Source organism: Babylonia areolata, chromosome 14 (genome assembly GCF_041734735.1).
Source record: "Babylonia areolata isolate BAREFJ2019XMU chromosome 14, ASM4173473v1, whole genome shotgun sequence".
Taxonomy (NCBI): domain Eukaryota; kingdom Metazoa; phylum Mollusca; class Gastropoda; order Neogastropoda; family Buccinidae; genus Babylonia; species Babylonia areolata.
This window is the reverse complement of record NC_134889.1, coordinates 24,294,586-24,305,781: the sequence shown is the minus strand read 5'-3', so window position 1 is coordinate 24,305,781 and position 11,196 is coordinate 24,294,586.

The window sequence follows — 11,196 nt, the reverse complement described above, 5'->3', positions numbered from 1 at the left end:
TGACGCTGTGTCGGCCCTGGTGCTGTCTCCTTGAGAAAGGCACTTCACTCTGAATTTCTTCACTCCGCCATGTGGCACTGGGGACCTAGCTTCAGTCAGGGAAGGTTCTTCTTCTTCGTCGTTCGTGGCCTGCAACTCCCCACGTTCTCTCGTATGTATACGAGTGGGCATTTTTACATGTATGACCGTTTTTACCCCACCATATAGGCAGCCATTCTCTGTTTTCGGGGGTGCCCATGTTTGGTATGTTCTTGTCTCCATAACTCACCAAACGCTGACATGGATAACAAGACCTTTAACGTGCGTATTTGATCTCTGTTTGCGTATACACACAAAGGAGGTTCAGGCACTAGCAGGTCTGCACATATGTTGACCTGGGAGATCTGAAAAGTCTCCACCCTTTACCCACCAGGTGCCGTTACCAAGATTCTGACCACTCGGCCATTGCGCCCGTCGGTCAGGGAAGGTTCAAAGCAAGGGAAGGAGAGGACTGGGCCCCGTATTCCTGTGCCGGGCTGTAGACACAGTGAATAAAGAGTTCACTGCCCCTGTTGCCGTAAAAGGCTAGAGACCTTTAATCTGACATTTCAACACACATCTTATCTTCCAAAATGTCTTAAAACAACAGCTGATGATCTTGCTCTAACATGAACGTGACTGAACATTTGTTGGTGATTTCGGTACATGGACTGGCTTCAAGTGGTGGAGGGTTGCTGGAGGAATCAACCACCCACTCTCATCTCAGTCCTAGCTGAACAGTCAGGACAGCTGGAGAAAACTATAAAAAAATTTTTAAAAGTGCAGTGGATTTCCAGCGGGTATCCCACATCTTGTTCTGCAGTATTTGCACATCACAACCCTTTACTGGCCACTGGGCTGGGTGGCATGAACAATTGTAACAGTGCTAAATGACGTGCACAACAGCTGAGTGATTAAACCGTTGGACTTCCAATCTGAGGGCTCCAGGTTCGAATCCCTGTCACGGCTCCTGGTGGGTAAACGTTGCAGATTTTTTAAGATCTTCCAGGTCAACAGATGTGCAGACCTGCTTGTGCCCAAACCCCTTTATGTTTATATGCATGCAGAAGATCAAATACACACGTTAAAGATCCCGTAATCCATGTCAGCGTTCAATGGGTTGTGGAAACAAGAACATATCCAGAATGCACCTCTTCCCCCTATGCCCCGCCCCTGCCCCTCCCCCCTGGGCCCTCACCCCCTCTCAATATTCCCCCCAAAATAGGAGTATGACTGCCTACATGGTAGGGTAAAAACGATCATAGAGGACCACTCATGCATATGAGTGACTGTGGAAGTCAAGCCCACAAACGAAGAAGAAGAAGCAGTGCAGAATTTGCTTTGTATCAAGAATGTTCCTAAATGTACACTAATTCCACAGACATTCTTCATGCCAAGCAAACTAAGTGCTGCTAAGATTGCCCATGCAATTGGTTGTTGGACAATCTGAAGGATTGCTGCTAAAATTGTACACGCAACCCCGTCATTGGTTGTTGGACAATCTGATGGATTGCCGCTAAGATTGCCCATACTACCCCACCATCATAGTGTTTTGGTTGTTGGACAATCTGATGGATTGTTCTGTGCAGTCTATCAGGTCCAGGTCTGGGTTCAATGATGACTGATTTCAACAATGCTTAGTTTGCATAGTGTAAAAAATTTCCCTAGTTTGTGGAATATGCTAAAAATTCTAAACACGTAACATACTTAGTGAGGTTAAGATCAGTTATGCCACCCAGCTAAGTCGACTTAACAATAGTTTATAGTGGTATTTACCCTTTGGCTTTCATATCCATGTGCATGTGCACAACACGGCTGATGTGAAGAACGCTAGAAATTTTTGACAAGTTTGTGTGTGGACAAATCAAAATCTGCCAGTATCTACACATTGATTTTAATTTGATCGTGGTTATAAACAACTATCTCTTCTTCTCCTCTATCCCATTGAATCATTGGATAAAGCTGACCATATTTTCATTGTTATGTCATGTCATGCCATTTCATATAATCATACTGCAAAGAATGTCAAATACTTTCATGGTTGTATCGTTTAAAAAAAAAAAAATAATAATAATAATTTTTTTTAAATTAAAAAATCGGCATTTTAAATGGTACATATTTTCGGTTGTCCACAAACTTTGAAACAATGCTCACTGGAATTCCTATAGTCTGTGTGGAAAATGTCTATTAAATTTTTTAGTTCACTTCTGTTTAGAATTACCAAGTGATATTTTTTTCTGGAATATCTCATTTGTTACAGTCTGTTTAAACTCTTTCTTTGTCTTATCTGGATATTATTGCTGGCTGCTGCTTTCCACCCAACCCCCCTCATCCTTAACTCTCTCCATACGAACAGCGAAAGAGACGACGTTAACAGCGTTTCACCCCAATTACCATCATCAAAATATTGCAAGCGGAAGGCTCTTATACTGAAGAGGTGAATGTTGACAAAGCATACCACAATTCTGACGACGGAAGCTAAAGGTTGGGTTATTCAGACACCCACTGGACATCCGAGGGGTCTGTGTAGAGGAGAAGAGAGGACTGGCCATACTGAGTGAGTTAAAATGGTCTGGACAATGTATACATGTTAGGGCCTTCCTAATAACCTCTAAAATTCTTTGAAAAAAAGAAAGAGAAAGAAAAGATGATTTCAGAGAATAGAATTTATATAACTGTGTTCGTAAAATACCAGGTTTTCCTTTGATAATAACAGGTCTTCTGGTCTAAAGAGAACTAGATGTAATTTCTTCAGTTTATATGCTTGTAAAACATCAGGTTTTCATCTGATAACTTCAATAAAAATTATTTGATATCAAATTTTATTTTCAGGTGAACCTAACAAGTATATTGATTAATTGAAATAATAATGATTTTTTTTTTCTAATCTGAAACTTCACAAGAGGGTAAATGTTACTCTGAGTAAAAAAAAAAATAAAAAAAAAAATAAAAATAAATAAAAAATTAAAAGATTTTAAATCACATTCAGTGTTTCATATATCATACTTGATGTAAGAATATTCATAGAAGTTGCACTGCACAAATAAATATGATATGGGTTTACATGGGTTTTTCGGTTATTTATTTGTTTGTTTTTTTGCAGGACACTGGTTGATCTCCTCCCCCAGTGGTACCTATATCCTTCTACTGTTTAAAAAAAGATTAATAAAATATATATATATATATATATATATATATATATCAATCATAACATCTCACCTGAACTGGTTTCAATCCACGATTACAATACACATGGTTTACCATTGATGCCATTACTCTATGAAAATAGGAACCTTAATTCAGTTTTCCCCATTTCTCTATAGAACTACTCCCCCCCCCCCAGCCAACCTTTACCTTTTTATTTGTTTATTCATTATTGATGACCACATTCAGAAGTGAAAATTAATTCTCAACAATCACAAGAATGTGGGACAAGACATTAAACAGATATACTTCCCTTCTGTTTCACTGTTGGGAGTCAGCGCTATATGTGAAGAGAACAAAGGTACCACTCGTCTGTTCTCATGAACCTAAAACACCTGTTTTTTTTCGTTTTATTTAGACTTCAGACACAACAAAAGAGTGACTCTCCCCATGTGTGTAGTTTTCACAGAACAGGTCCTGAGTTTAGCAGCATTGGTGGCAGCAAGATACACCTGATGCCTGGGGTGTGTTCCTTGAGGCTCTGGCAGAGACTTAAAATATTCAAAGTCAGGACAAATAATAGATGAGGATAATCCACAGGTAATGGTGTCTATTATCTGAGTAAATTTGTACAATTCAGACATTTTGGTAGCTATTTTCTTAGGCTGTCTATCTCATTAGGTTTGTACAAAACATGTTTTGGTAGCTATTTTCGGTGGTAATCAATCTCATTAGGTTTGTACAACACATGTTTTAGTAGCTATTTTCAGAGGCTGGCTATCTCATTAGGTTTGTACAACACATGTTTTGGTAGCTATTTTCAGTGGCAATCAATCTCAGTAGGTCTGTACAACACACACGTTTTGGTAGCTATTTTCAGTGGCAGTCTCTGTCTCAATAGTTTGTACAATGAAGAAGTTTTGGCAGCTACTCTTAGACTGATTGAGGCTATCACAATGGGGTTTTACAATACGGAAGTTTTTTTGTAGAGCTCAACTCTCAGAGGCTGTTTATGTCAGTTAGTTTGTACAACACAGAAGCTTTGGTAGCTGCTTTCAGGGACTATATATCTCAACAGGTTTGTACAATACAGAAGCTTTGGTAGCTGCTTTCAGGGACTATATATCTCAACAGGTTTGTACAATACAGAAGCTTTGGTAGCTGCTTTCAGGGGACTATATATCTCAACAGGTTTGTACAATACAGAAGCTTTGGTAGCTGCTTTCAGGGACTATATATCTCAACAGGTTTGTACAATACAGAAGCTTTGGTAGCTGCTTTCAGGGACTATATATGTCAACAGGTTGGTACAATACAGAAGCTTTGGTAGCTGCTTTCAGGGGCTATTTATCTCAACAGGTTTGTACAATACAGAAGCTTTGGTAGCTGCTTTCAGGGGCTATTTATCTCAACAGGTTTGTACAATACAGCAGCTTTGGTAGCTGCTTTCAGGGACTATATATCTCAACAGGTTTGTACAATACAGAAGCTTTGGTAGCTGCTTTCAGGGACTATTCATCTCAACAGGTTTGTACAATATAGAAGCTTTGGTAGCTGCTTTCAGGGGCTATTTATCTCAACAGGTTTGTACAATACTGAAGCTTTGGTAGTTGCTTTCAGGGGCTATTTATCTCAACAGGTTTGTACAATACAGAAGCTTTGGTAGTTGCTTTCAGGGGCTATTTATCTCAACAGGTTTGTACAATACTGAAGCTTTGGTAGTTGCTTTCAGGGGCTGTCCATCACAAGAAGTTTGCACAATACAGAAATTCTTTGGGTAGCTACTTTCAGAGGCTGTTCGTTCGTTCTCTAGTTTAACGTCTTTTCACTGAAGTGATATTAGATGAGGGAAGGAAAAAAATCAAGGGGGAGGGGGGGAATTACTGTGTACGCATACAAGTAAGTGAATGTGTGTGTGTGAAAATTATTGATTTAAGTTTTGTTTAAAAAATAAACAAAAAATCATAACAGTATAGCATAAAAACTGACAACTATAACAGCGAACCAACTGGACTATTTAACAAGGAGTTGAAAAAGTCATACATTAGCAATGGACTGCTAAAGATCGTCAACACTGATGATGATTTCAGTTCAGGGATTTGAGACTTTAACATATCGCAAGTTGGTATATGATCAGCTGTTATGTGAGCACCACAGATGCAAGAAACATTACTGACATATTTTGTCCCAAAACAAGTCATTTTCCATCTGCAGATCAGAGAAATGATTTGCCTCTTATGAAAATCATGATGGTAATGTTTTCCCATGAAATCATACATTTTCTGTATGTTGTTATGTAACTCCGAGTTACCGGTGTGTTTTTCTTCAAACTGAAATTTTGACCATTGGACTTTTTCTACCATGGTGTAACATTCCTGTAGTGAAAGCGAAATATTTAAATCTAACTCCTTCGTGGAGCTTCTAGCTCCTTTTTTTTTTTCGCCAAAATGTCAACTTTTTCAACTATTTCAGAGGCTGTCTATGTCAGCAGGTTTGAACAGTATAAAAGCTCTGGTAGCTACTGTCAGTAGGTGGCAGTCACCAATCTTGACAGGACTGATAGTTTGTACCGCTTCATCATCATCGGTGTGTTCAGTCAGTCCTCATCTGGTGACAAACACAGCTATCTCTTCCAGGTCTTGCCTGCTGCTGTAGAGTTTGGTTCTCTGTGGGATTGAGTCTGGCACAGGTTTGTGCAATACAGATCAAAGCTTTGGCATCTCATTTCACTGGGAATCTGACAACCGTTAGTGTGTGGGATGTAATTTTGGAAAGACACTATAATCAGATTCTAGCCCAGGTAATGATTGGGACAGCAGTTGTCTCCTCTGCTGCTTTGATGGTCAAAGTTGGACATGACTGGCTTACATGTGTGTGGCTGGCAGATGAGAACTGTGCATCAAATTCAACACCTGCCTTCATTCTTGTATTTGCAATCCTCTTTTCACAGATATATTGACTACAGGAGCCATGACTGAATGAGGTGTTGGCTTTTGAGCCAGTGTTCACCAGCGATAGCGTTCGGGGCCCCGTTTCAGTATGGTGTTGTTCACTTAGGTAGGGCGCTATAATCTGTTTCCCTCACTCCATCCTGGTGTGAATGGGTTCCTGGCTGTGCTTGGGAAAGGTCAGAAGAGGGAAGAAGGTGATTTGGCTCTGTCCTCCTGTGCTGGGCCTTTGATACAGTGAATATGAACACTGCCCTGATCGATGGCCTTTGATACAGTGAATATGAACACTGCCCTGATCGATGGCCTATGATACAGTGAATATGAACACTGCCCTGATCGATGGCCTATGATACAGTGAATATGAACACTGCCCTGATCGATGGCCTATGGTACAGTGAATATGAACACTGTCCTGATGCCCTTTGATACAGTGAATATGAACACTGTCCTGATTGATGGCCTTTGATACAGTGAATATGAACACTGTCCTGATGGATGGCCTTTGATACAGTGAATATGAACATTGTCCTGATGGATGGCCTTTGATACAGTGAATATGAACACTGTCCTGATCGATGGCCTATGGTACAGTGAATATGAACACTGTCCTGATGCCCTTTGATACAGTGAATATGAACACTGTCCCGATGACCGTTGATACAGTGAATATGAACACTGCCCTGTGTTGGGCCTTTGATACAGTGAATATGAACATTGTCCTGATGGCCGTTGATACAGTTAATGATAACACTCTCCTGATGGCCATGAAAAAATGCGTGACCTGTAATCTTGCTTACTTTCTTTTCTGTTATATATATATATATATTTTTTTTTACATATTGCACCCTGTCCATTGGTTTTGTATTTTTATTTGCACACACACACACACACACACACACATATATATATATAGAGAGAGTTTTTCAACATTGCACTTTGTAATATTTCATAATTCAAATTGCAGATATGATTATCATATATATAGAGAGAGAGTTTTTCAACATTGCACTTTGTAATATTTCATAATTCAAATTGCAGATATGATTATTATATGTCTTTTCAGTCTTATTGGTACAAAATATGTAAGAATTCTGAGTCCTCTTCAATATTAAGTAATAGCAATAGGCTTTTACACACACACACACACACACACACACATCTGTATCTATATATTCATACAGAGAGAGAGAGATAGAGAGACATATATATTCATGCGTTAACACTTGACTCGTACATTATCAAGGTGTTTACTGTAGTACTGCTTAAGCTTAATGCCAGTGAAATAATGATTCCCACTATTCATCAGATCAGCTGCAGTACTTTTGAAAGTAAAAAAAAAAAAAAAAAAATTTTTATCTATTTCTTTATTTCCCCCTCCCTTCATCAGTGTTTTTCTAGTGGAGTTATTCCCCATGCTGCTCATTCCAGTATCCCTCACCCTACCCCCCACTCACATAGCCACGCCCAGGCTTGTCTGCTGTACATGCATTACCACTAATGTGGAGTGGAGTGTTGGCATAGAGGTAACGCGTCCGCCTAGGAAGCGAGAGAGAATCTGAGCGCGCTGGTTCGAATCACGGCTCAGCCGCCGATATTTTCTCCCCCTCCACTAGACCTTGAGTGGTGGTCTGGACGCTAGTCATTCGGATGAGACGATAAACCGAGGTCCTGTGTACAGTATGCACTTAGCGCACGTAAAAGAACCCACGGCAACAAAAAGGTTGTTCCTGGCAGAATTCTGTAGAAAAATCCACTTCGACAGGAAAAACAAATAAAACTGCACGCAGGAAAAAATTTTAAAAAGTGGGTGGCGCTGTAGTATAGCAATGCGCTCTCCCTGGGGAGAGCAGCCCGAATTTCACACAGAGAAATCTGTTGTGATAAAAAGAAATACAAATACAAATACTATGTTGATTATGTTTGCTTAAGTGTTTTTCTTTCCTAGTTAATCAAATGTATGTTGTGGTTTAGAATGCGATGAACAGACACCGGCAAGAACACTTGACATGAACAGTGCCCACATGTTGTGCAATAGTACAAACACAATGCACCACAGTCACTTTGATGCATACAGAGCTTCAGAATCATGATGTTGGAATCTATTATTATCACTTGAGTGTCTGGGTGGGTGATGGTTATTATCCTGAGGAGAGAACAGTTTGATAGGAATTTTGTTTTTTTCTGTGCTTAAATTTGTTTCTCATAAAACGTGCAATCATTCCGCTATACAACCTGTGTATTTATTCAGCCTGCATATGTGGTGAATAACTGGTGCGCAAACTATTGTATGGTTTCGGTGTAAAGTGTAATTGTTGTTATTTAACTTTGCGATTAAATGCTGGTCATTCTTATTTTGGAGGAAGCGCAAATGATTATTATTCTGAGGTCTTTGAAAGTGGAAGGTGCAGTGAGAAAAGCTTGTTCAGTTCTGTTTCATGATTCTGTGCTAGATTTTTTGTGGTTGCACTTTCCATCGAAATGTTGTGTTTATATTCAGTCTCTAACTTGTTTCGTGTGGGGTGGAGAAAAGGGGAGTTATGGTCTTGTATACATAGCTAGTTCTTCATTGCAGCTCAAAATATAAACAGGGGCGGAGAACCACAAAAAAGAAGCATTCTTTCTTTTATTATTCTTTCTTTCTTTTCTCTTTTATATGTTTGTTTCTGGTTCTGTACTGTGTCTGTGGGGTGTGTGGTGTTCAAGCTTGTAATGAATACTGAATGCAAACATGTCTGAATCAGCTGTGAATCTGCTTGCTGGATAGTGAAATTATTAGAGGTGCGTTATCATTGAAAAATAAATCGTTGCTGTTTCATCTGCAAAGATATGATACTTAAATGCTAGTGAAATTATTAGAAGTGCATTATTATTGAATGATAAATTGTTGCAGTTTCATCTGCAAAGATATGATACTTTAATGTTCTTGGAAAATGTAAAGATGCTTTTGCATTGTTGTAAAGGCAGGAAAAAATGTGAACTTTTGTGTTGCTTTGTTAGAACCGTGGTTTTAAAAAAAACAACACCCAAAAACAAAAATTTTTAAAAAGTTTTAAGATCCCACTCCTTTACTGGCTATATGAATATTTGTCATGCTTTTATACTGGAATTGTCACTGCTACTCACTCAAAAATCATGTCCAGAAAGGCCTTTTGTTTGTCTTTTATTATCATTTCTGGGGAGGGGGTGGTTTGTAAAAAAAAAAAAAAAAAAAAAAAAAAAAAAAAAATTCTTTTCTTTATTTGCAGAACATCTTGAAAACTCTCCGAGAGTATAAAACCTTTCCTTCCTTATTTAATTGGACTTTGCATGGTCAAGATTCACAAAGTTCTGATTTCTTTTTTTCCATTAACGTGTTTAAAACCAAGCGCTGTTAAGAAGAAGAACCCCGAGAGTTCTTACAATCTTATTGGCCATGTGTTCCTTTGTCGTATTTCTTTCACTCACTTGCTGTGTAGAACTTTGAGATTAATATGGAGTAATATGCTGTGCCTGAACACATTAATTTTGTATCGACTGGATCAGTGTTGATCAACATGATTTGATGTGAATGTCAACAGTTCATGTTTTTGATCATGCAGTATTGTAATCTTCCGCTTTATTTTCCAGCTCTATTCAGAGAGAATTGTAAATCAGCTTTTAACTGTTTGTTTGTTTGGGGGTTTTTTCTTCTAGATTTTGGTGGCAGGTGTTTTTTTTGAGGTCCAAGAGAGACATGCATGGATACATTTTACGTGTGTGAGGTTATTCCAATGAAACCATAATGCTTGACAGATAATGTTGATGACAATCTGTGTTATATATATTTGAATATGTATACCATACAAATGTGTCAAGATTTTGTGACGTGTTAAGTTTTCAACTGCCTGCTCTCTCTCTCTTTTTGCAACTTCATCAACGTCTTGGAAGTTCTTTTTGTTTGTGTTTTCCTCTGAGAGAGAGAGAGAGAGAGAGAGAGAGAGAGAGAGAGAGAGTGTGTGTGTGTCCAGTCTTAATATATATAGGAAAGATGCATGTTTTGGTTCCATGAAAAATCTTTGCATGTTGTATTTTCTCTGGTGGTTTCCCCTCACCTCCCTCTTCCCTCTCCCCCCCAAAAAAAAATTCTCTCTCTGGAAAGATTTTTGCTTTGGTTAAATAAAACCCAGTGGGAGACATTTGTGTTTTGATTCTGGAAAAAAAAATCTTTGTCTTACTTTGTTGGTCACCTTCCCCCCTCCCCCATCCACCCCTTTCCCAGTTCCATGATCCTGTGCTGTCATAAACACCAGCTGTCTATCTGGAAATGTCCCTTGTGGAAATGCGACCTGGGTCAATGTCCTTGTTACATGCAAATTGAGGTGGTGGTGTTTTTGTTGTTGTTGTTTTTTTTTGTTTTTTTTTTGACAGGGGTATGGATTGTCTATGAAATGTTCTCTCTGGAGGGGAAAACAAAACAAAGTGATCAGAGTATAAACAAAACCAATGAGCTGTGTATGCTTTTTTGTGTTCATATTTGTTTTCTCTAGTGACGGGCGCAATAGCCGAGTGGTTAAAGCGTTGGACTGTCAATCTGAGGGTCCCGGGTTCGAATCACGGTGACGGCGCCTGGTGGGTAAAGGGTGGAGATTTTTACGATCTCCCAGGTCAACATATGTGCAGACCTGCTAGTGCCTGAACCCCCTTCGTGTGTATATGCAAGCAGAAGATCAAATACGCACGTTAAAGATCCTGTAATCCATGTCAGCGTTCGGTGGGTTATGGAAACAAGAACATACCCAGCATACACACCCCTGAAAACGGAGTATGGCTGCCTACATGGCGGGGTAAAAACGGTCATACACGTAAAAGCCCACTCGTGTGCATACGAGTGAACGCAGAAGAAGAAGAAGTTTTCTCTAGTAAACTTTCAGTTGTGTGTTCTGCTTTTGACAGCTTCAGCTCCTGTGAGGGCTGTCAGCGTGAAGTGTTCGGGCATCTGGCTTTTTGTTATTGTAAATTCTCTTTGCGCTCTTTCTTTTTCTTTTTTCACGCCTCAAAAATGTTCTGGGGTTTTGAATTTTGACAATGTGCCAAAAATGACACAGATGAATGCATAAATAAACTT